Source organism: Brienomyrus brachyistius, chromosome 2 (assembly GCF_023856365.1).
Source record: "Brienomyrus brachyistius isolate T26 chromosome 2, BBRACH_0.4, whole genome shotgun sequence".
NCBI lineage: Eukaryota > Metazoa > Chordata > Actinopteri > Osteoglossiformes > Mormyridae > Brienomyrus > Brienomyrus brachyistius.
In genome coordinates this window covers 4,983,775-5,005,464 of record NC_064534.1, presented here as the reverse complement: position 1 = coordinate 5,005,464, position 21,690 = coordinate 4,983,775, and the positions used below count along the sequence as shown (strand labels likewise).

The window sequence follows — 21,690 nt, the reverse complement described above, 5'->3', positions numbered from 1 at the left end:
TCTTCTGTGGCGAAGTGGATTTTACATAGAAAACAAAGCGGTGAGTTGAAGAGGAATTATATCAGTACTTTGTTTAAAACTGTGCGTAAAAAGCTGTATATCTTTATTATTAATAATAAGTTGCAAAACGTGAATGGGGAGTCTTCAAGTTTGCGAGAAGATCGCCCCCTGGTGGAATAAAGGCAAGAACAGCTTACAGCACCTAGTATTACCAGGCAGTATTTAGAGTTAAACGGTGTGTAAAAGCTGCCTTTATGAATGAGAGAGAGAGAGAAAAAAAAAGTAAAATGGAAGGGGAGTGATAGATTTAAATTAATCGTGAAGTGGAGCGCCCCCTGTATAAAGTAAAAGTGAGAAAAGCTTACAGCACCTGGTATTCCCAGGCGGTCTCCCATCCAAGTACTAACCAGGCCCGACCCTGCTTAGCTTCCGAGATCGGACGAGATCGGGCGTGTTCAGGGTGGTATGGCCGTAAGCGAGAGACGCTACCAAAGACAGCCCTTTTGTACCACACGCGTCTATACACGCCAGTTAGTCCCATCGCATCCTACTCCTGGTTTTTTATCTGACTCACACTGCAGCCCCACCATCCAATCGGCAGCGCCGGACCCACACCAAACATTCACCAAACTGCTCAGCCGGCAGCCTACTGCAATTATTCCGTTCTTTCCGCATCCGCACACTTGCTTCTCTTTAACCCCTTTTCACTAGCGCACAGGTTAATCGCCGCACGTCCCCCGCCGGCAAACATTACTCCTTTGCCTACCGCATGCAGGCTTCTCCTAACGACCCTCTGTTATCAACTCCGCTAACGGCCACAAAATCTCCGCCGCACGAAGCCCACTGGTGGCTGCTCAATCACATGCTTCCCCAGAACGTCGCGCTGTCAGAACACTGGCAGCTACAGGTCCATACTGCAGCCAGAACAATTTTCTACATTCAAACATTGACGGCCTCTTCTCTCTAAAAATTCACCAGACCGCTTCTACCACCAGCAAAGAAGTTTCCATCCCTAATTCCTCTGTGATGCCCACTAACCTACACGTTAAGCCGGCATGGAAAGGTGTGAATTAACACGGCCAGCCTGCTGTTTTAAATACAGCTTTTAGCAAGTTTTGAAAGGAGGAGAAGAGCAGACCTTGCTGTGCCAATAGTATCGAGTCTTCTGTGGCGAAGTGGATTTTACATAGAAAACAAAGCGGTGAGTTGAAGAGGAATTATATCAGTACTTTGTTTAAAACTGTGCGTAAAAAGCTGTATATCTTTATTATTAATAATAAGTTGCAAAACGTGAATGGGGAGTCTTCAAGTTTGCGAGAAGATCGCCCCCTGGTGGAATAAAGGCAAGAACAGCTTACAGCACCTAGTATTACCAGGCAGTATTTAGAGTTAAACGGTGTGTAAAAGCTGCCTTTATGAATGAGAGAGAGAGAGAAGAAAAAAAAGTAAAATGGAAGGGGAGTGATAGATTTAAATTAATCGTGAAGTGGAGCGCCCCCTGTATAAAGTAAAAGTGAGAAAAGCTTACAGCACCTGGTATTCCCAGGCGGTCTCCCATCCAAGTACTAACCAGGCCCGACCCTGCTTAGCTTCCGAGATCGGACGAGATCGGGCGTGTTCAGGGTGGTATGGCCGTAAGCGAGAGACGCTACCAAAGACAGCCCTTTTGTACCACACGCGTCTATACACGCCAGTTAGTCCCATCGCATCCTACTCCTGGTTTTCTATCTGACTCACACTGCAGCCCCACCATCCAATCGGCAGCGCCGGACCCACACCAAACATTCACCAAACTGCTCAGCCGGCAGCCTACGGCAATTATTCCGTTCTTTCCGCATCCGCACACTTGCTTCTCTTTAACCCCTTTTCACTAGCGCACAGGTTAATCGCCGCACGTCCCCCGCCGGCAAACATTACTCCTTTGCCTACCGCATGCAGGCTTCTCCTAACGACCCTCTGTTATCAACTCCGCTAACGGCCACAAAATCTCCGCCGCACGAAGCCCACTGGTGGCTGCTCAATCACATGCTTCCCCAGAACGTCGCGCTGTCAGAACACTGGCAGCTACAGGTCCATACTGCAGCCAGAACAATTTTCTACATTCAAACATTGACGGCCTCTTCTCTCTAAAAATTCACCAGACCGCTTCTACCACCAGCAAAGAAGTTTCCATCCCTAATTCCTCTGTGATGCCCACTAACCTACACGTTAAGCCGGCATGGAAAGGTGTGAATTAACACGGCCAGCCTGCTGTTTTAAATACAGCTTTTAGCAAGTTTTGAAAGGAGGAGAAGAGCAGACCTTGCTGTGCCAATAGTATCGAGTCTTCTGTGGCGAAGTGGATTTTACATAGAAAACAAAGCGGTGAGTTGAAGAGGAATTATATCAGTACTTTGTTTAAAACTGTGCGTAAAAAGCTGTATATCTTTATTATTAATAATAAGTTGCAAAACGTGAATGGGGAGTCTTCAAGTTTGCGAGAAGATCGCCCCCTGGTGGAATAAAGGCAAGAACAGCTTACAGCACCTAGTATTACCAGGCAGTATTTAGAGTTAAACGGTGTGTAAAAGCTGCCTTTATGAATGAGAGAGAGAGAGAAGAAAAAAAAGTAAAATGGAAGGGGAGTGATAGATTTAAATTAATCGTGAAGTGGAGCGCCCCCTGTATAAAGTAAAAGTGAGAAAAGCTTACAGCACCTGGTATTCCCAGGCGGTCTCCCATCCAAGTACTAACCAGGCCCGACCCTGCTTAGCTTCCGAGATCGGACGAGATCGGGCGTGTTCAGGGTGGTATGGCCGTAAGCGAGAGACGCTACCAAAGACAGCCCTTTTGTACCACACGCGTCTATACACGCCAGTTAGTCCCATCGCATCCTACTCCTGGTTTTCTATCTGACTCACACTGCAGCCCCACCATCCAATCGGCAGCGCCGGACCCACACCAAACATTCACCAAACTGCTCAGCCGGCAGCCTACGGCAATTATTCCGTTCTTTCCGCATCCGCACACTTGCTTCTCTTTAACCCCTTTTCACTAGCGCACAGGTTAATCGCCGCACGTCCCCCGCCGGCAAACATTACTCCTTTGCCTACCGCATGCAGGCTTCTCCTAACGACCCTCTGTTATCAACTCCGCTAACGGCCACAAAATCTCCGCCGCACGAAGCCCACTGGTGGCTGCTCAATCACATGCTTCCCCAGAACGTCGCGCTGTCAGAACACTGGCAGCTACAGGTCCATACTGCAGCCAGAACAATTTTCTACATTCAAACATTGACGGCCTCTTCTCTCTAAAAATTCACCAGACCGCTTCTACCACCAGCAAAGAAGTTTCCATCCCTAATTCCTCTGTGATGCCCACTAACCTACACGTTAAGCCGGCATGGAAAGGTGTGAATTAACACGGCCAGCCTGCTGTTTTAAATACAGCTTTTAGCAAGTTTTGAAAGGAGGAGAAGAGCAGACCTTGCTGTGCCAATAGTATCGAGTCTTCTGTGGCGAAGTGGATTTTACATAGAAAACAAAGCGGTGAGTTGAAGAGGAATTATATCAGTACTTTGTTTAAAACTGTGCGTAAAAAGCTGTATATCTTTATTATTAATAATAAGTTGCAAAACGTGAATGGGGAGTCTTCAAGTTTGCGAGAAGATCGCCCCCTGGTGGAATAAAGGCAAGAACAGCTTACAGCACCTAGTATTACCAGGCAGTATTTAGAGTTAAACGGTGTGTAAAAGCTGCCTTTATGAATGAGAGAGAGAGAGAAGAAAAAAAAGTAAAATGGAAGGGGAGTGATAGATTTAAATTAATCGTGAAGTGGAGCGCCCCCTGCATAAAGTAAAAGTGAGAAAAGCTTACAGCACCTGGTATTCCCAGGCGGTCTCCCATCCAAGTACTAACCAGGCCCGACCCTGCTTAGCTTCCGAGATCGGACGAGATCGGGCGTGTTCAGGGTGGTATGGCCGTAAGCGAGAGACGCTACCAAAGACAGCCCTTTTGTACCACACGCGTCTATACACGCCAGTTAGTCCCATCGCATCCTACTCCTGGTTTTCTATCTGACTCACACTGCAGCCCCACCATCCAATCGGCAGCGCCGGACCCACACCAAACATTCACCAAACTGCTCAGCCGGCAGCCTACGGCAATTATTCCGTTCTTTCCGCATCCGCACACTTGCTTCTCTTTAACCCCTTTTCACTAGCGCACAGGTTAATCGCCGCACGTCCCCCGCCGGCAAACATTACTCCTTTGCCTACCGCATGCAGGCTTCTCCTAACGACCCTCTGTTATCAACTCCGCTAACGGCCACAAAATCTCCGCCGCACGAAGCCCACTGGTGGCTGCTCAATCACATGCTTCCCCAGAACGTCGCGCTGTCAGAACACTGGCAGCTACAGGTCCATACTGCAGCCAGAACAATTTTCTACATTCAAACATTGACGGCCTCTTCTCTCTAAAAATTCACCAGACCGCTTCTACCACCAGCAAAGAAGTTTCCATCCCTAATTCCTCTGTGATGCCCACTAACCTACACGTTAAGCCGGCATGGAAAGGTGTGAATTAACACGGCCAGCCTGCTGTTTTAAATACAGCTTTTAGCAAGTTTTGAAAGGAGGAGAAGAGCAGACCTTGCTGTGCCAATAGTATCGAGTCTTCTGTGGCGAAGTGGATTTTACATAGAAAACAAAGCGGTGAGTTGAAGAGGAATTATATCAGTACTTTGTTTAAAACTGTGCGTAAAAAGCTGTATATCTTTATTATTAATAATAAGTTGCAAAACGTGAATGGGGAGTCTTCAAGTTTGCGAGAAGATCGCCCCCTGGTGGAATAAAGGCAAGAACAGCTTACAGCACCTAGTATTACCAGGCAGTATTTAGAGTTAAACGGTGTGTAAAAGCTGCCTTTATGAATGAGAGAGAGAGAGAAGAAAAAAAAGTAAAATGGAAGGGGAGTGATAGATTTAAATTAATCGTGAAGTGGAGCGCCCCCTGTATAAAGTAAAAGTGAGAAAAGCTTACAGCACCTGGTATTCCCAGGCGGTCTCCCATCCAAGTACTAACCAGGCCCGACCCTGCTTAGCTTCCGAGATCGGACGAGATCGGGCGTGTTCAGGGTGGTATGGCCGTAAGCGAGAGACGCTACCAAAGACAGCCCTTTTGTACCACACGCGTCTATACACGCCAGTTAGTCCCATCGCATCCTACTCCTGGTTTTCTATCTGACTCACACTGCAGCCCCACCATCCAATCGGCAGCGCCGGACCCACACCAAACATTCACCAAACTGCTCAGCCGGCAGCCTACGGCAATTATTCCGTTCTTTCCGCATCCGCACACTTGCTTCTCTTTAACTCCTTTTCACTGCCGCACAGGTTAATCGCCGCACGTCCCCCGCCGGCAAACATTACTCCTTTGCCTACCGCATGCAGGCTTCTCCTAACGACCCTCTGTTATCAACTCCGCTAACGGCCACAAAATCTCCGCCGCACGAAGCCCACTGGTGGCTGCTCAATCACATGCTTCCCCAGAACGTCGCGCTGTCAGAACACTGGCAGCTACAGGTCCATACTGCAGCCAGAACAATTTTCTACATTCAAACATTGACGGCCTCTTCTCTCTAAAAATTCACCAGACCGCTTCTACCACCAGCAAAGAAGTTTCCATCCCTAATTCCTCTGTGATGCCCACTAACCTACACGTTAAGCCGGCATGGAAAGGTGTGAATTAACACGGCCAGCCTGCTGTTTTAAATACAGCTTTTAGCAAGTTTTGAAAGGAGGAGAAGAGCAGACCTTGCTGTGCCAATAGTATCGAGTCTTCTGTGGCGAAGTGGATTTTACATAGAAAACAAAGCGGTGAGTTGAAGAGGAATTATATCAGTACTTTGTTTAAAACTGTGCATAAAAAGCTGTATATCTTTATTATTAATAATAAGTTGCAAAACGTGAATGGGGAGTCTTCAAGTTTGCGAGAAGATCGCCCCCTGGTGGAATAAAGGCAAGAACAGCTTACAGCACCTAGTATTACCAGGCAGTATTTAGAGTTAAACGGTGTGTAAAAGCTGCCTTTATGAATGAGAGAGAGAGAGAAAAAAAAAAGTAAAATGGAAGGGGAGTGATAGATTTAAATTAATCGTGAAGTGGAGCGCCCCCTGTATAAAGTAAAAGTGAGAAAAGCTTACAGCACCTGGTATTCCCAGGCGGTCTCCCATCCAAGTACTAACCAGGCCCGACCCTGCTTAGCTTCCGAGATCGGACGAGATCGGGCGTGTTCAGGGTGGTATGGCCGTAAGCGAGAGACGCTACCAAAGACAGCCCTTTTGTACCACACGCGTCTATACACGCCAGTTAGTCCCATCGCATCCTACTCCTGGTTTTCTATCTGACTCACACTGCAGCCCCACCATCCAATCGGCAGCGCCGGACCCACACCAAACATTCACCAAACTGCTCAGCCGGCAGCCTACGGCAATTATTCCGTTCTTTCCGCATCCGCACACTTGCTTCTCTTTAACCCCTTTTCACTAGCGCACAGGTTAATCGCCGCACGTCCCCCGCCGGCAAACATTACTCCTTTGCCTACCGCATGCAGGCTTCTCCTAACGACCCTCTGTTATCAACTCCGCTAACGGCCACAAAATCTCCGCCGCACGAAGCCCACTGGTGGCTGCTCAATCACATGCTTCCCCAGAACGTCGCGCTGTCAGAACACTGGCAGCTACAGGTCCATACTGCAGCCAGAACAATTTTCTACATTCAAACATTGACGGCCTCTTCTCTCTAAAAATTCACCAGACCGCTTCTACCACCAGCAAAGAAGTTTCCATCCCTAATTCCTCTGTGATGCCCACTAACCTACACGTTAAGCCGGCATGGAAAGGTGTGAATTAACACGGCCAGCCTGCTGTTTTAAATACAGCTTTTAGCAAGTTTTGAAAGGAGGAGAAGAGCAGACCTTGCTGTGCCAATAGTATCGAGTCTTCTGTGGCGAAGTGGATTTTACATAGAAAACAAAGCGGTGAGTTGAAGAGGAATTATATCAGTACTTTGTTTAAAACTGTGCGTAAAAAGCTGTATATCTTTATTATTAATAATAAGTTGCAAAACGTGAATGGGGAGTCTTCAAGTTTGCGAGAAGATCGCCCCCTGGTGGAATAAAGGCAAGAACAGCTTACAGCACCTAGTATTACCAGGCAGTATTTAGAGTTAAACGGTGTGTAAAAGCTGCCTTTATGAATGAGAGAGAGAGAGAAGAAAAAAAAGTAAAATGGAAGGGGAGTGATAGATTTAAATTAATCGTGAAGTGGAGCGCCCCCTGCATAAAGTAAAAGTGAGAAAAGCTTACAGCACCTGGTATTCCCAGGCGGTCTCCCATCCAAGTACTAACCAGGCCCGACCCTGCTTAGCTTCCGAGATCGGACGAGATCGGGCGTGTTCAGGGTGGTATGGCCGTAAGCGAGAGACGCTACCAAAGACAGCCCTTTTGTACCACACGCGTCTATACACGCCAGTTAGTCCCATCGCATCCTACTCCTGGTTTTCTATCTGACTCACACTGCAGCCCCACCATCCAATCGGCAGCGCCGGACCCACACCAAACATTCACCAAACTGCTCAGCCGGCAGCCTACGGCAATTATTCCGTTCTTTCCGCATCCGCACACTTGCTTCTCTTTAACCCCTTTTCACTAGCGCACAGGTTAATCGCCGCACGTCCCCCGCCGGCAAACATTACTCCTTTGCCTACCGCATGCAGGCTTCTCCTAACGACCCTCTGTTATCAACTCCGCTAACGGCCACAAAATCTCCGCCGCACGAAGCCCACTGGTGGCTGCTCAATCACATGCTTCCCCAGAACGTCGCGCTGTCAGAACACTGGCAGCTACAGGTCCATACTGCAGCCAGAACAATTTTCTACATTCAAACATTGACGGCCTCTTCTCTCTAAAAATTCACCAGACCGCTTCTACCACCAGCAAAGAAGTTTCCATCCCTAATTCCTCTGTGATGCCCACTAACCTACACGTTAAGCCGGCATGGAAAGGTGTGAATTAACACGGCCAGCCTGCTGTTTTAAATACAGCTTTTAGCAAGTTTTGAAAGGAGGAGAAGAGCAGACCTTGCTGTGCCAATAGTATCGAGTCTTCTGTGGCGAAGTGGATTTTACATAGAAAACAAAGCGGTGAGTTGAAGAGGAATTATATCAGTACTTTGTTTAAAACTGTGCGTAAAAAGCTGTATATCTTTATTATTAATAATAAGTTGCAAAACGTGAATGGGGAGTCTTCAAGTTTGCGAGAAGATCGCCCCCTGGTGGAATAAAGGCAAGAACAGCTTACAGCACCTAGTATTACCAGGCAGTATTTAGAGTTAAACGGTGTGTAAAAGCTGCCTTTATGAATGAGAGAGAGAGAGAAGAAAAAAAAGTAAAATGGAAGGGGAGTGATAGATTTAAATTAATCGTGAAGTGGAGCGCCCCCTGTATAAAGTAAAAGTGAGAAAAGCTTACAGCACCTGGTATTCCCAGGCGGTCTCCCATCCAAGTACTAACCAGGCCCGACCCTGCTTAGCTTCCGAGATCGGACGAGATCGGGCGTGTTCAGGGTGGTATGGCCGTAAGCGAGAGACGCTACCAAAGACAGCCCTTTTGTACCACACGCGTCTATACACGCCAGTTAGTCCCATCGCATCCTACTCCTGGTTTTCTATCTGACTCACACTGCAGCCCCACCATCCAATCGGCAGCGCCGGACCCACACCAAACATTCACCAAACTGCTCAGCCGGCAGCCTACGGCAATTATTCCGTTCTTTCCGCATCCGCACACTTGCTTCTCTTTAACTCCTTTTCACTGCCGCACAGGTTAATCGCCGCACGTCCCCCGCCGGCAAACATTACTCCTTTGCCTACCGCATGCAGGCTTCTCCTAACGACCCTCTGTTATCAACTCCGCTAACGGCCACAAAATCTCCGCCGCACGAAGCCCACTGGTGGCTGCTCAATCACATGCTTCCCCAGAACGTCGCGCTGTCAGAACACTGGCAGCTACAGGTCCATACTGCAGCCAGAACAATTTTCTACATTCAAACATTGACGGCCTCTTCTCTCTAAAAATTCACCAGACCGCTTCTACCACCAGCAAAGAAGTTTCCATCCCTAATTCCTCTGTGATGCCCACTAACCTACACGTTAAGCCGGCATGGAAAGGTGTGAATTAACACGGCCAGCCTGCTGTTTTAAATACAGCTTTTAGCAAGTTTTGAAAGGAGGAGAAGAGCAGACCTTGCTGTGCCAATAGTATCGAGTCTTCTGTGGCGAAGTGGATTTTACATAGAAAACAAAGCGGTGAGTTGAAGAGGAATTATATCAGTACTTTGTTTAAAACTGTGCGTAAAAAGCTGTATATCTTTATTATTAATAATAAGTTGCAAAACGTGAATGGGGAGTCTTCAAGTTTGCGAGAAGATCGCCCCCTGGTGGAATAAAGGCAAGAACAGCTTACAGCACCTAGTATTACCAGGCAGTATTTAGAGTTAAACGGTGTGTAAAAGCTGCCTTTATGAATGAGAGAGAGAGAGAAAAAAAAAAGTAAAATGGAAGGGGAGTGATAGATTTAAATTAATCGTGAAGTGGAGCGCCCCCTGTATAAAGTAAAAGTGAGAAAAGCTTACAGCACCTGGTATTCCCAGGCGGTCTCCCATCCAAGTACTAACCAGGCCCGACCCTGCTTAGCTTCCGAGATCGGACGAGATCGGGCGTGTTCAGGGTGGTATGGCCGTAAGCGAGAGACGCTACCAAAGACAGCCCTTTTGTACCACACGCGTCTATACACGCCAGTTAGTCCCATCGCATCCTACTCCTGGTTTTTTATCTGACTCACACTGCAGCCCCACCATCCAATCGGCAGCGCCGGACCCACACCAAACATTCACCAAACTGCTCAGCCGGCAGCCTACGGCAATTATTCCGTTCTTTCCGCATCCGCACACTTGCTTCTCTTTAACTCCTTTTCACTGCCGCACAGGTTAATCGCCGCACGTCCCCCGCCGGCAAACATTACTCCTTTGCCTACCGCATGCAGGCTTCTCCTAACGACCCTCTGTTATCAACTCCGCTAACGGCCACAAAATCTCCGCCGCACGAAGCCCACTGGTGGCTGCTCAATCACATGCTTCCCCAGAACGTCGCGCTGTCAGAACACTGGCAGCTACAGGTCCATACTGCAGCCAGAACAATTTTCTACATTCAAACATTGACGGCCTCTTCTCTCTAAAAATTCACCAGACCGCTTCTACCACCAGCAAAGAAGTTTCCATCCCTAATTCCTCTGTGATGCCCACTAACCTACACGTTAAGCCGGCATGGAAAGGTGTGAATTAACACGGCCAGCCTGCTGTTTTAAATACAGCTTTTAGCAAGTTTTGAAAGGAGGAGAAGAGCAGACCTTGCTGTGCCAATAGTATCGAGTCTTCTGTGGCGAAGTGGATTTTACATAGAAAACAAAGCGGTGAGTTGAAGAGGAATTATATCAGTACTTTGTTTAAAACTGTGCGTAAAAAGCTGTATATCTTTATTATTAATAATAAGTTGCAAAACGTGAATGGGGAGTCTTCAAGTTTGCGAGAAGATCGCCCCCTGGTGGAATAAAGGCAAGAACAGCTTACAGCACCTAGTATTACCAGGCAGTATTTAGAGTTAAACGGTGTGTAAAAGCTGCCTTTATGAATGAGAGAGAGAGAGAAAAAAAAAAGTAAAATGGAAGGGGAGTGATAGATTTAAATTAATCGTGAAGTGGAGCGCCCCCTGCATAAAGTAAAAGTGAGAAAAGCTTACAGCACCTGGTATTCCCAGGAGGTCTCCCATCCGAGTACTAACCAGGCCCGACCCTGCTTAGCTTCCGAGATCGGACGAGATCGGGCGTGTTCAGGGTGGTATGGCCGTAAGCGAGAGACGCTACCAAAGACAGCCCTTTTGTACCACACGCGTCTATACACGCCAGTTAGTCCCATCGCATCCTACTCCTGGTTTTCTATCTGACTCACACTGCAGCCCCACCATCCAATCGGCAGCGCCGGACCCACACCAAACATTCACCAAACTGCTCAGCCGGCAGCCTACGGCAATTATTCCGTTCTTTCCGCATCCGCACACTTGCTTCTCTTTAACCCCTTTTCACTAGCGCACAGGTTAATCGCCGCACGTCCCCCGCCGGCAAACATTACTCCTTTGCCTACCGCATGCAGGCTTCTCCTAACGACCCTCTGTTATCAACTCCGCTAACGGCCACAAAATCTCCGCCGCACGAAGCCCACTGGTGGCTGCTCAATCACATGCTTCCCCAGAACGTCGCGCTGTCAGAACACTGGCAGCTACAGGTCCATACTGCAGCCAGAACAATTTTCTACATTCAAACATTGACGGCCTCTTCTCTCTAAAAATTCACCAGACCGCTTCTACCACCAGCAAAGAAGTTTCCATCCCTAATTCCTCTGTGATGCCCACTAACCTACACGTTAAGCCGGCATGGAAAGGTGTGAATTAACACGGCCAGCCTGCTGTTTTAAATACAGCTTTTAGCAAGTTTTGAAAGGAGGAGAAGAGCAGACCTTGCTGTGCCAATAGTATCGAGTCTTCTGTGGCGAAGTGGATTTTACATAGAAAACAAAGCGGTGAGTTGAAGAGGAATTATATCAGTACTTTGTTTAAAACTGTGCGTAAAAAGCTGTATATCTTTATTATTAATAATAAGTTGCAAAACGTGAATGGGGAGTCTTCAAGTTTGCGAGAAGATCGCCCCCTGGTGGAATAAAGGCAAGAACAGCTTACAGCACCTAGTATTACCAGGCAGTATTTAGAGTTAAACGGTGTGTAAAAGCTGCCTTTATGAATGAGAGAGAGAGAGAAGAAAAAAAAGTAAAATGGAAGGGGAGTGATAGATTTAAATTAATCGTGAAGTGGAGCGCCCCCTGTATAAAGTAAAAGTGAGAAAAGCTTACAGCACCTGGTATTCCCAGGCGGTCTCCCATCCAAGTACTAACCAGGCCCGACCCTGCTTAGCTTCCGAGATCGGACGAGATCGGGCGTGTTCAGGGTGGTATGGCCGTAAGCGAGAGACGCTACCAAAGACAGCCCTTTTGTACCACACGCGTCTATACACGCCAGTTAGTCCCATCGCATCCTACTCCTGGTTTTCTATCTGACTCACACTGCAGCCCCACCATCCAATCGGCAGCGCCGGACCCACACCAAACATTCACCAAACTGCTCAGCCGGCAGCCTACGGCAATTATTCCGTTCTTTCCGCATCCGCACACTTGCTTCTCTTTAACTCCTTTTCACTGCCGCACAGGTTAATCGCCGCACGTCCCCCGCCGGCAAACATTACTCCTTTGCCTACCGCATGCAGGCTTCTCCTAACGACCCTCTGTTATCAACTCCGCTAACGGCCACAAAATCTCCGCCGCACGAAGCCCACTGGTGGCTGCTCAATCACATGCTTCCCCAGAACGTCGCGCTGTCAGAACACTGGCAGCTACAGGTCCATACTGCAGCCAGAACAATTTTCTACATTCAAACATTGACGGCCTCTTCTCTCTAAAAATTCACCAGACCGCTTCTACCACCAGCAAAGAAGTTTCCATCCCTAATTCCTCTGTGATGCCCACTAACCTACACGTTAAGCCGGCATGGAAAGGTGTGAATTAACACGGCCAGCCTGCTGTTTTAAATACAGCTTTTAGCAAGTTTTGAAAGGAGGAGAAGAGCAGACCTTGCTGTGCCAATAGTATCGAGTCTTCTGTGGCGAAGTGGATTTTACATAGAAAACAAAGCGGTGAGTTGAAGAGGAATTATATCAGTACTTTGTTTAAAACTGTGCGTAAAAAGCTGTATATCTTTATTATTAATAATAAGTTGCAAAACGTGAATGGGGAGTCTTCAAGTTTGCGAGAAGATCGCCCCCTGGTGGAATAAAGGCAAGAACAGCTTACAGCACCTAGTATTACCAGGCAGTATTTAGAGTTAAACGGTGTGTAAAAGCTGCCTTTATGAATGAGAGAGAGAGAGAAAAAAAAAAGTAAAATGGAAGGGGAGTGATAGATTTAAATTAATCGTGAAGTGGAGCGCCCCCTGTATAAAGTAAAAGTGAGAAAAGCTTACAGCACCTGGTATTCCCAGGCGGTCTCCCATCCAAGTACTAACCAGGCCCGACCCTGCTTAGCTTCCGAGATCGGACGAGATCGGGCGTGTTCAGGGTGGTATGGCCGTAAGCGAGAGACGCTACCAAAGACAGCCCTTTTGTACCACACGCGTCTATACACGCCAGTTAGTCCCATCGCATCCTACTCCTGGTTTTTTATCTGACTCACACTGCAGCCCCACCATCCAATCGGCAGCGCCGGACCCACACCAAACATTCACCAAACTGCTCAGCCGGCAGCCTACGGCAATTATTCCGTTCTTTCCGCATCCGCACACTTGCTTCTCTTTAACTCCTTTTCACTGCCGCACAGGTTAATCGCCGCACGTCCCCCGCCGGCAAACATTACTCCTTTGCCTACCGCATGCAGGCTTCTCCTAACGACCCTCTGTTATCAACTCCGCTAACGGCCACAAAATCTCCGCCGCACGAAGCCCACTGGTGGCTGCTCAATCACATGCTTCCCCAGAACGTCGCGCTGTCAGAACACTGGCAGCTACAGGTCCATACTGCAGCCAGAACAATTTTCTACATTCAAACATTGACGGCCTCTTCTCTCTAAAAATTCACCAGACCGCTTCTACCACCAGCAAAGAAGTTTCCATCCCTAATTCCTCTGTGATGCCCACTAACCTACACGTTAAGCCGGCATGGAAAGGTGTGAATTAACACGGCCAGCCTGCTGTTTTAAATACAGCTTTTAGCAAGTTTTGAAAGGAGGAGAAGAGCAGACCTTGCTGTGCCAATAGTATCGAGTCTTCTGTGGCGAAGTGGATTTTACATAGAAAACAAAGCGGTGAGTTGAAGAGGAATTATATCAGTACTTTGTTTAAAACTGTGCGTAAAAAGCTGTATATCTTTATTATTAATAATAAGTTGCAAAACGTGAATGGGGAGTCTTCAAGTTTGCGAGAAGATCGCCCCCTGGTGGAATAAAGGCAAGAACAGCTTACAGCACCTAGTATTACCAGGCAGTATTTAGAGTTAAACGGTGTGTAAAAGCTGCCTTTATGAATGAGAGAGAGAGAGAAAAAAAAAAGTAAAATGGAAGGGGAGTGATAGATTTAAATTAATCGTGAAGTGGAGCGCCCCCTGCATAAAGTAAAAGTGAGAAAAGCTTACAGCACCTGGTATTCCCAGGCGGTCTCCCATCCAAGTACTAACCAGGCCCGACCCTGCTTAGCTTCCGAGATCGGACGAGATCGGGCGTGTTCAGGGTGGTATGGCCGTAAGCGAGAGACGCTACCAAAGACAGCCCTTTTGTACCACACGCGTCTATACACGCCAGTTAGTCCCATCGCATCCTACTCCTGGTTTTTTATCTGACTCACACTGCAGCCCCACCATCCAATCGGCAGCGCCGGACCCACACCAAACATTCACCAAACTGCTCAGCCGGCAGCCTACGGCAATTATTCCGTTCTTTCCGCATCCGCACACTTGCTTCTCTTTAACCCCTTTTCACTAGCGCACAGGTTAATCGCCGCACGTCCCCCGCCGGCAAACATTACTCCTTTGCCTACCGCATGCAGGCTTCTCCTAACGACCCTCTGTTATCAACTCCGCTAACGGCCACAAAATCTCCGCCGCACGAAGCCCACTGGTGGCTGCTCAATCACATGCTTCCCCAGAACGTCGCGCTGTCAGAACACTGGCAGCTACAGGTCCATACTGCAGCCAGAACAATTTTCTACATTCAAACATTGACGGCCTCTTCTCTCTAAAAATTCACCAGACCGCTTCTACCACCAGCAAAGAAGTTTCCATCCCTAATTCCTCTGTGATGCCCACTAACCTACACATTAAGCCGGCATGGAAAGGTGTGAATTAACACGGCCAGCCTGCTGTTTTAAATACAGCTTTTAGCAAGTTTTGAAAGGAGGAGAAGAGCAGACCTTGCTGTGCCAATAGTATCGAGTCTTCTGTGGCGAAGTGGATTTTACATAGAAAACAAAGCGGTGAGTTGAAGAGGAATGATATCAGTACTTTGTTTAAAACTGTGCGTAAAAAGCTGTATATCTTTATTATTAATAATAAGTTGCAAAACGTGAATGGGGAGTCTTCAAGTTTGCGAGAAGATCGCCCCCTGGTGGAATAAAGGCAAGAACAGCTTACAGCACCTAGTATTACCAGGCAGTATTTAGAGTTAAACGGTGTGTAAAAGCTGCCTTTATGAATGAGAGAGAGAGAGAAGAAAAAAAAGTAAAATGGAAGGGGAGTGATAGATTTAAATTAATCGTGAAGTGGAGCGCCCCCTGTATAAAGTAAAAGTGAGAAAAGCTTACAGCACCTGGTATTCCCAGGCGGTCTCCCATCCAAGTACTAACCAGGCCCGACCCTGCTTAGCTTCCGAGATCGGACGAGATCGGGCGTGTTCAGGGTGGTATGGCCGTAAGCGAGAGACGCTACCAAAGACAGCCCTTTTGTACCACACGCGTCTATACACGCCAGTTAGTCCCATCGCATCCTACTCCTGGTTTTTTATCTGACTCACACTGCAGCCCCACCATCCAATCGGCAGCGCCGGACCCACACCAAACATTCACCAAACTGCTCAGCCGGCAGCCTACGGCAATTATTCCGTTCTTTCCGCATCCGCACACTTGCTTCTCTTTAACCCCTTTTCACTAGCGCACAGGTTAATCGCCGCACGTCCCCCGCCGGCAAACATTACTCCTTTGCCTACCGCATGCAGGCTTCTCCTAACGACCCTCTGTTATCAACTCCGCTAACGGCCACAAAATCTCCGCCGCACGAAGCCCACTGGTGGCTGCTCAATCACATGCTTCCCCAGAACGTCGCGCTGTCAGAACACTGGCAGCTACAGGTCCATACTGCAGCCAGAACAATTTTCTACATTCAAACATTGACGGCCTCTTCTCTCTAAAAATTCACCAGACCGCTTCTACCACCAGCAAAGAAGTTTCCATCCCTAATTCCTCTGTGATGCCCACTAACCTACACGTTAAGCCGGCATGGAAAGGTGTGAATTAACACGGCCAGCCTGCTGTTTTAAATACAGCTTTTAGCAAGTTTTGAAAGGAGGAGAAGAGCAGACCTTGCTGTGCCAATAGTATCGAGTCTTCTGTGGCGAAGTGGATTTTACATAGAAAACAAAGCGGTGAGTTGAAGAGGAATGATATCAGTACTTTGTTTAAAACTGTGCGTAAAAAGCTGTATATCTTTATTATTAATAATAAGTTGCAAAACGTGAATGGGGAGTCTTCAAGTTTGCGAGAAGATCGCCCCCTGGTGGAATAAAGGCAAGAACAGCTTACAGCACCTAGTATTACCAGGCAGTATTTAGAGTTAAACGGTGTGTAAAAGCTGCCTTTATGAATGAGAGAGAGAGAGAAGAAAAAAAAGTAAAATGGAAGGGGAGTGATAGATTTAAATTAATCGTGAAGTGGAGCGCCCCCTGTATAAAGTAAAAGTGAGAAAAGCTTACAACACCTGGTATTCCCAGGCGGTCTCCCATCCAAGTACTAACCAGGCCCGACCCTGCTTAGCTTCCGAGATCGGGCGTGTTCAGGGTGGTATGGCCGTAAGCGAGAGACGCTACCAAAGACAGCCCTTTTGTACCACACGCGTCTATACACGCCAGTTAGTCCCATCGCATCCTACTCCTGGTTTTTTATCTGACTCACACTGCAGCCCCACCATCCAATCGGCAGCGCCGGACCCACACCAAACATTCACCAAACTGCTCAGCCGGCAGCCTACTGCAATTATTCCGTTCTTTCCGCATCCGCACACTTGCTTCTCTTTAACCCCTTTTCACTAGCGCACAGGTTAATCGCCGCACGTCCCCCGCCGGCAAACATTACTCCTTTGCCTACCGCATGCAGGCTTCTCCTAACGACCCTCTGTTATCAACTCCGCTAACGGCCACAAAATCTCCGCCGCACGAAGCCCACTGGTGGCTGCTCAATCACATGCTTCCCCAGAACGTCGCGCTGTCAGAACACTGGCAGCTACAGGTCCATACTGCAGCCAGAACAATTTTCTACATTCAAACATTGACGGCCTCTTCTCTCTAAAAATTCACCAGACCGCTTCTACCACCAGCAAAGAAGTTTCCATCCCTAATTCCTCTGTGATGCCCACTAACCTACACGTTAAGCCGGCATGGAAAGGTGTGAATTAACACGGCCAGCCTGCTGTTTTAAATACAGCTTTTAGCAAGTTTTGAAAGGAGGAGAAGAGCAGACCTTGCTGTGCCAATAGTATCGAGTCTTCTGTGGCGAAGTGGATTTTACATAGAAAACAAAGCGGTGAGTTGAAGAGGAATGATATCAGTACTTTGTTTAAAACTGTGCGTAAAAAGCTGTATATCTTTATTATTAATAATAAGTTGCAAAACGTGAATGGGGAGTCTTCAAGTTTGCGAGAAGATCGCCCCCTGGTGGAATAAAGGCAAGAACAGCTTACAGCACCTAGTATTACCAGGCAGTATTTAGAGTTAAACGGTGTGTAAAAGCTGCCTTTATGAATGAGAGAGAGAGAGAAGAAAAAAAAGTAAAATGGAAGGGGAGTGATAGATTTAAATTAATCGTGAAGTGGAGCGCCCCCTGTATAAAGTAAAAGTGAGAAAAGCTTACAGCACCTGGTATTCCCAGGCGGTCTCCCATCCAAGTACTAACCAGGCCCGACCCTGCTTAGCTTCCGAGATCGGGCGTGTTCAGGGTGGTATGGCCGTAAGCGAGAGACGCTACCAAAGACAGCCCTTTTGTACCACACGCGTCTATACACGCCAGTTAGTCCCATCGCATCCTACTCCTGGTTTTCTATCTGACTCACACTGCAGCCCCACCATCCAATCGGCAGCGCCGGACCCACACCAAACATTCACCAAACTGCTCAGCCGGCAGCCTACTGCAATTATTCCGTTCTTTCCGCATCCGCACACTTGCTTCTCTTTAACCCCTTTTCACTAGCGCACAGGTTAATCGCCGCACGTCCCCCGCCGGCAAACATTACTCCTTTGCCTACCGCATGCAGGCTTCTCCTAACGACCCTCTGTTATCAACTCCGCTAACGGCCACAAAATCTCCGCCGCACGAAGCCCACTGGTGGCTGCTCAATCACATGCTTCCCCAGAACGTCGCGCTGTCAGAACACTGGCAGCTACAGGTCCATACTGCAGCCAGAACAATTTTCTACATTCAAACATTGACGGCCTCTTCTCTCTAAAAATTCACCAGACCGCTTCTACCACCAGCAAAGAAGTTTCCATCCCTAATTCCTCTGTGATGCCCACTAACCTACACATTAAGCCGGCATGGAAAGGTGTGAATTAACACGGCCAGCCTGCTGTTTTAAATACAGCTTTTAGCAAGTTTTGAAAGGAGGAGAAGAGCAGACCTTGCTGTGCCAATAGTATCGAGTCTTCTGTGGCGAAGTGGATTTTACATAGAAAACAAAGCGGTGAGTTGAAGAGGAATGATATCAGTACTTTGTTTAAAACTGTGCGTAAAAAGCTGTATATCTTTATTATTAATAATAAGTTGCAAAACGTGAATGGGGAGTCTTCAAGTTTGCGAGAAGATCGCCCCCTGGTGGAATAAAGGCAAGAACAGCTTACAGCACCTAGTATTACCAGGCAGTATTTAGAGTTAAACGGTGTGTAAAAGCTGCCTTTATGAATGAGAGAGAGAGAGAAGAAAAAAAAGTAAAATGGAAGGGGAGTGATAGATTTAAATTAATCGTGAAGTGGAGCGCCCCCTGTATAAAGTAAAAGTGAGAAAAGCTTACAGCACCTGGTATTCCCAGGCGGTCTCCCATCCAAGTACTAACCAGGCCCGACCCTGCTTAGCTTCCGAGTTCGGACGAGATCGGGCGTGTTCAGGGTGGTATGGCCGTAAGCGAGAGACGCTACCAAAGACAGCCCTTTTGTACCACACGCGTCTATACACGCCAGTTAGTCCCATCGCATCCTACTCCTGGTTTTCTATCTGACTCACACTGCAGCCCCACCATCCAATCGGCAGCGCCGGACCCACACCAAACATTCACCAAACTGCTCAGCCGGCAGCCTACGGCAATTATTCCGTTCTTTCCGCATCCGCACACTTGCTTCTCTTTAACCCCTTTTCACTAGCGCACAGGTTAATCGCCGCACGTCCCCCGCCGGCAAACATTACTCCTTTGCCTACCGCATGCAGGCTTCTCCTAACGACCCTCTGTTATCAACTCCGCTAACGGCCACAAAATCTCCGCCGCACGAAGCCCACTGGTGGCTGCTCAATCACATGCTTCCCCAGAACGTCGCGCTGTCAGAACACTGGCAGCTACAGGTCCATACTGCAGCCAGAACAATTTTCTACATTCAAACATTGACGGCCTCTTCTCTCTAAAAATTCACCAGACCGCTTCTACCACCAGCAAAGAAGTTTCCATCCCTAATTCCTCTGTGATGCCCACTAACCTACACGTTAAGCCGGCATGGAAAGGTGTGAATTAACACGGCCAGCCTGCTGTTTTAAATACAGCTTTTAGCAAGTTTTGAAAGGAGGAGAAGAGCAGACCTTGCTGTGCCAATAGTATCGAGTCTTCTGTGGCGAAGTGGATTTTACATAGAAAACAAAGCGGTGAGTTGAAGAGGAATTATATCAGTACTTTGTTTAAAACTGTGCGTAAAAAGCTGTATATCTTTATTATTAATAATAAGTTGCAAAACGTGAATGGGGAGTCTTCAAGTTTGCGAGAAGATCGCCCCCTGGTGGAATAAAGGCAAGAACAGCTTACAGCACCTAGTATTACCAGGCAGTATTTAGAGTTAAACGGTGTGTAAAAGCTGCCTTTATGAATGAGAGAGAGAGAGAAGAAAAAAAAGTAAAATGGAAGGGGAGTGATAGATTTAAATTAATCGTGAAGTGGAGCGCCCCCTGTATAAAGTAAAAGTGAGAAAAGCTTACAGCACCTGGTATTCCCAGGCGGTCTCCCATCCAAGTACTAACCAGGCCCGACCCTGCTTAGCTTCCGAGATCGGACGAGATCGGGCGTGTTCAGGGTGGTATGGCCGTAAGCGAGAGACGCTACCAAAGACAGCCCTTTTGTACCACACGCGTCTATACACGCCAGTTAGTCCCATCGCATCCTACTCCTGGTTTTCTATCTGACTCACACTGCAGCCCCACCATCCAATCGGCAGCGCCGGACCCACACCAAACATTCACCAAACTGCTCAGCCGGCAGCCTACGGCAATTATTCCGTTCTTTCCGCATCCGCACACTTGCTTCTCTTTAACTCCTTTTCACTGCCGCACAGGTTAATCGCCGCACGTCCCCCGCCGGCAAACATTACTCCTTTGCCTACCGCATGCAGGCTTCTCCTAACGACCCTCTGTTATCAACTCCGCTAACGGCCACAAAATCTCCGCCGCACGAAGCCCACTGGTGGCTGCTCAATCACATGCTTCCCCAGAACGTCGCGCTGTCAGAACACTGGCAGCTACAGGTCCATACTGCAGCCAGAACAATTTTCTACATTCAAACATTGACGGCCTCTTCTCTCTAAAAATTCACCAGACCGCTTCTACCACCAGCAAAGAAGTTTCCATCCCTAATTCCTCTGTGATGCCCACTAACCTACACGTTAAGCCGGCATGGAAAGGTGTGAATTAACACGGCCAGCCTGCTGTTTTAAATACAGCTTTTAGCAAGTTTTGAAAGGAGGAGAAGAGCAGACCTTGCTGTGCCAATAGTATCGAGTCTTCTGTGGCGAAGTGGATTTTACATAGAAAACAAAGCGGTGAGTTGAAGAGGAATTATATCAGTACTTTGTTTAAAACTGTGCGTAAAAAGCTGTATATCTTTATTATTAATAATAAGTTGCAAAACGTGAATGGGGAGTCTTCAAGTTTGCGAGAAGATCGCCCCCTGGTGGAATAAAGGCAAGAACAGCTTACAGCACCTAGTATTACCAGGCAGTATTTAGAGTTAAACGGTGTGTAAAAGCTGCCTTTATGAATGAGAGAGAGAGAGAAAAAAAAAAGTAAAATGGAAGGGGAGTGATAGATTTAAATTAATCGTGAAGTGGAGCGCCCCCTGCATAAAGTAAAAGTGAGAAAAGCTTACAGCACCTGGTATTCCCAGGCGGTCTCCCATCCAAGTACTAACCAGGCCCGACCCTGCTTAGCTTCCGAGATCGGACGAGATCGGGCGTGTTCAGGGTGGTATGGCCGTAAGCGAGAGACGCTACCAAAGACAGCCCTTTTGTACCACACGCGTCTATACACGCCAGTTAGTCCCATCGCATCCTACTCCTGGTTTTCTATCTGACTCACACTGCAGCCCCACCATCCAATCGGCAGCGCCGGACCCACACCAAACATTCACCAAACTGCTCAGCCGGCAGCCTACGGCAATTATTCCGTTCTTTCCGCATCCGCACACTTGCTTCTCTTTAACCCCTTTTCACTAGCGCACAGGTTAATCGCCGCACGTCCCCCGCCGGCAAACATTACTCCTTTGCCTACCGCATGCAGGCTTCTC

The 21,690-nt window shown here is 47.8% G+C and overlaps 17 non-coding genes and 2 pseudogenes across 17 annotated transcripts; all 19 read right to left on the bottom strand.

Annotated features, from left to right (window-relative positions):
- Positions 1–358: 358 nt before the first annotated feature.
- Positions 359–477, bottom strand: LOC125732886 (5S ribosomal RNA). Its single transcript, XR_007392250.1, has one exon. It is a non-coding gene; the product is annotated as a 5S ribosomal RNA (ribosomal RNA).
- A 1,044-nt stretch (positions 478–1,521) lies between these two features.
- LOC125732875 (5S ribosomal RNA) lies at positions 1,522–1,640 on the bottom strand. Its single transcript, XR_007392239.1, has one exon. It is a non-coding gene; the product is annotated as a 5S ribosomal RNA (ribosomal RNA).
- A 1,044-nt stretch (positions 1,641–2,684) lies between these two features.
- On the bottom strand, positions 2,685–2,803 carry LOC125732864 (5S ribosomal RNA). The gene has a single exon (XR_007392228.1). It is a non-coding gene; the product is annotated as a 5S ribosomal RNA (ribosomal RNA).
- Positions 2,804–3,847: 1,044 nt separating this feature from the next.
- LOC125732853 (5S ribosomal RNA) lies at positions 3,848–3,966 on the bottom strand. The gene has a single exon (XR_007392217.1). It is a non-coding gene; the product is annotated as a 5S ribosomal RNA (ribosomal RNA).
- Positions 3,967–5,010: 1,044 nt separating this feature from the next.
- LOC125732841 (5S ribosomal RNA) lies at positions 5,011–5,129 on the bottom strand. The gene has a single exon (XR_007392206.1). It is a non-coding gene; the product is annotated as a 5S ribosomal RNA (ribosomal RNA).
- A 1,043-nt stretch (positions 5,130–6,172) lies between these two features.
- LOC125732829 (5S ribosomal RNA) lies at positions 6,173–6,291 on the bottom strand. The gene has a single exon (XR_007392195.1). It is a non-coding gene; the product is annotated as a 5S ribosomal RNA (ribosomal RNA).
- Positions 6,292–7,335: 1,044 nt separating this feature from the next.
- Positions 7,336–7,454, bottom strand: LOC125732818 (5S ribosomal RNA). The gene has a single exon (XR_007392184.1). It is a non-coding gene; the product is annotated as a 5S ribosomal RNA (ribosomal RNA).
- Positions 7,455–8,498: 1,044 nt separating this feature from the next.
- Positions 8,499–8,617, bottom strand: LOC125732806 (5S ribosomal RNA). The gene has a single exon (XR_007392173.1). It is a non-coding gene; the product is annotated as a 5S ribosomal RNA (ribosomal RNA).
- A 1,043-nt stretch (positions 8,618–9,660) lies between these two features.
- On the bottom strand, positions 9,661–9,779 carry LOC125732795 (5S ribosomal RNA). Its single transcript, XR_007392162.1, has one exon. It is a non-coding gene; the product is annotated as a 5S ribosomal RNA (ribosomal RNA).
- Positions 9,780–10,822: 1,043 nt separating this feature from the next.
- On the bottom strand, positions 10,823–10,941 carry LOC125733290 (5S ribosomal RNA). Its single transcript, XR_007392639.1, has one exon. It is a non-coding gene; the product is annotated as a 5S ribosomal RNA (ribosomal RNA).
- Positions 10,942–11,985: 1,044 nt separating this feature from the next.
- On the bottom strand, positions 11,986–12,104 carry LOC125732783 (5S ribosomal RNA). Its single transcript, XR_007392150.1, has one exon. It is a non-coding gene; the product is annotated as a 5S ribosomal RNA (ribosomal RNA).
- Positions 12,105–13,147: 1,043 nt separating this feature from the next.
- LOC125732771 (5S ribosomal RNA) lies at positions 13,148–13,266 on the bottom strand. The gene has a single exon (XR_007392139.1). It is a non-coding gene; the product is annotated as a 5S ribosomal RNA (ribosomal RNA).
- Positions 13,267–14,309: 1,043 nt separating this feature from the next.
- Positions 14,310–14,428, bottom strand: LOC125732760 (5S ribosomal RNA). The gene has a single exon (XR_007392128.1). It is a non-coding gene; the product is annotated as a 5S ribosomal RNA (ribosomal RNA).
- A 1,044-nt stretch (positions 14,429–15,472) lies between these two features.
- LOC125732748 (5S ribosomal RNA) lies at positions 15,473–15,591 on the bottom strand. Its single transcript, XR_007392117.1, has one exon. It is a non-coding gene; the product is annotated as a 5S ribosomal RNA (ribosomal RNA).
- A 1,044-nt stretch (positions 15,592–16,635) lies between these two features.
- On the bottom strand, positions 16,636–16,744 carry LOC125731076 (5S ribosomal RNA; annotated as a pseudogene).
- Positions 16,745–17,788: 1,044 nt separating this feature from the next.
- On the bottom strand, positions 17,789–17,897 carry LOC125729464 (5S ribosomal RNA; annotated as a pseudogene).
- A 1,044-nt stretch (positions 17,898–18,941) lies between these two features.
- On the bottom strand, positions 18,942–19,060 carry LOC125728553 (5S ribosomal RNA). Its single transcript, XR_007389175.1, has one exon. It is a non-coding gene; the product is annotated as a 5S ribosomal RNA (ribosomal RNA).
- A 1,044-nt stretch (positions 19,061–20,104) lies between these two features.
- On the bottom strand, positions 20,105–20,223 carry LOC125732736 (5S ribosomal RNA). The gene has a single exon (XR_007392106.1). It is a non-coding gene; the product is annotated as a 5S ribosomal RNA (ribosomal RNA).
- Positions 20,224–21,266: 1,043 nt separating this feature from the next.
- On the bottom strand, positions 21,267–21,385 carry LOC125732725 (5S ribosomal RNA). The gene has a single exon (XR_007392095.1). It is a non-coding gene; the product is annotated as a 5S ribosomal RNA (ribosomal RNA).
- Positions 21,386–21,690: the final 305 nt, after the last annotated feature.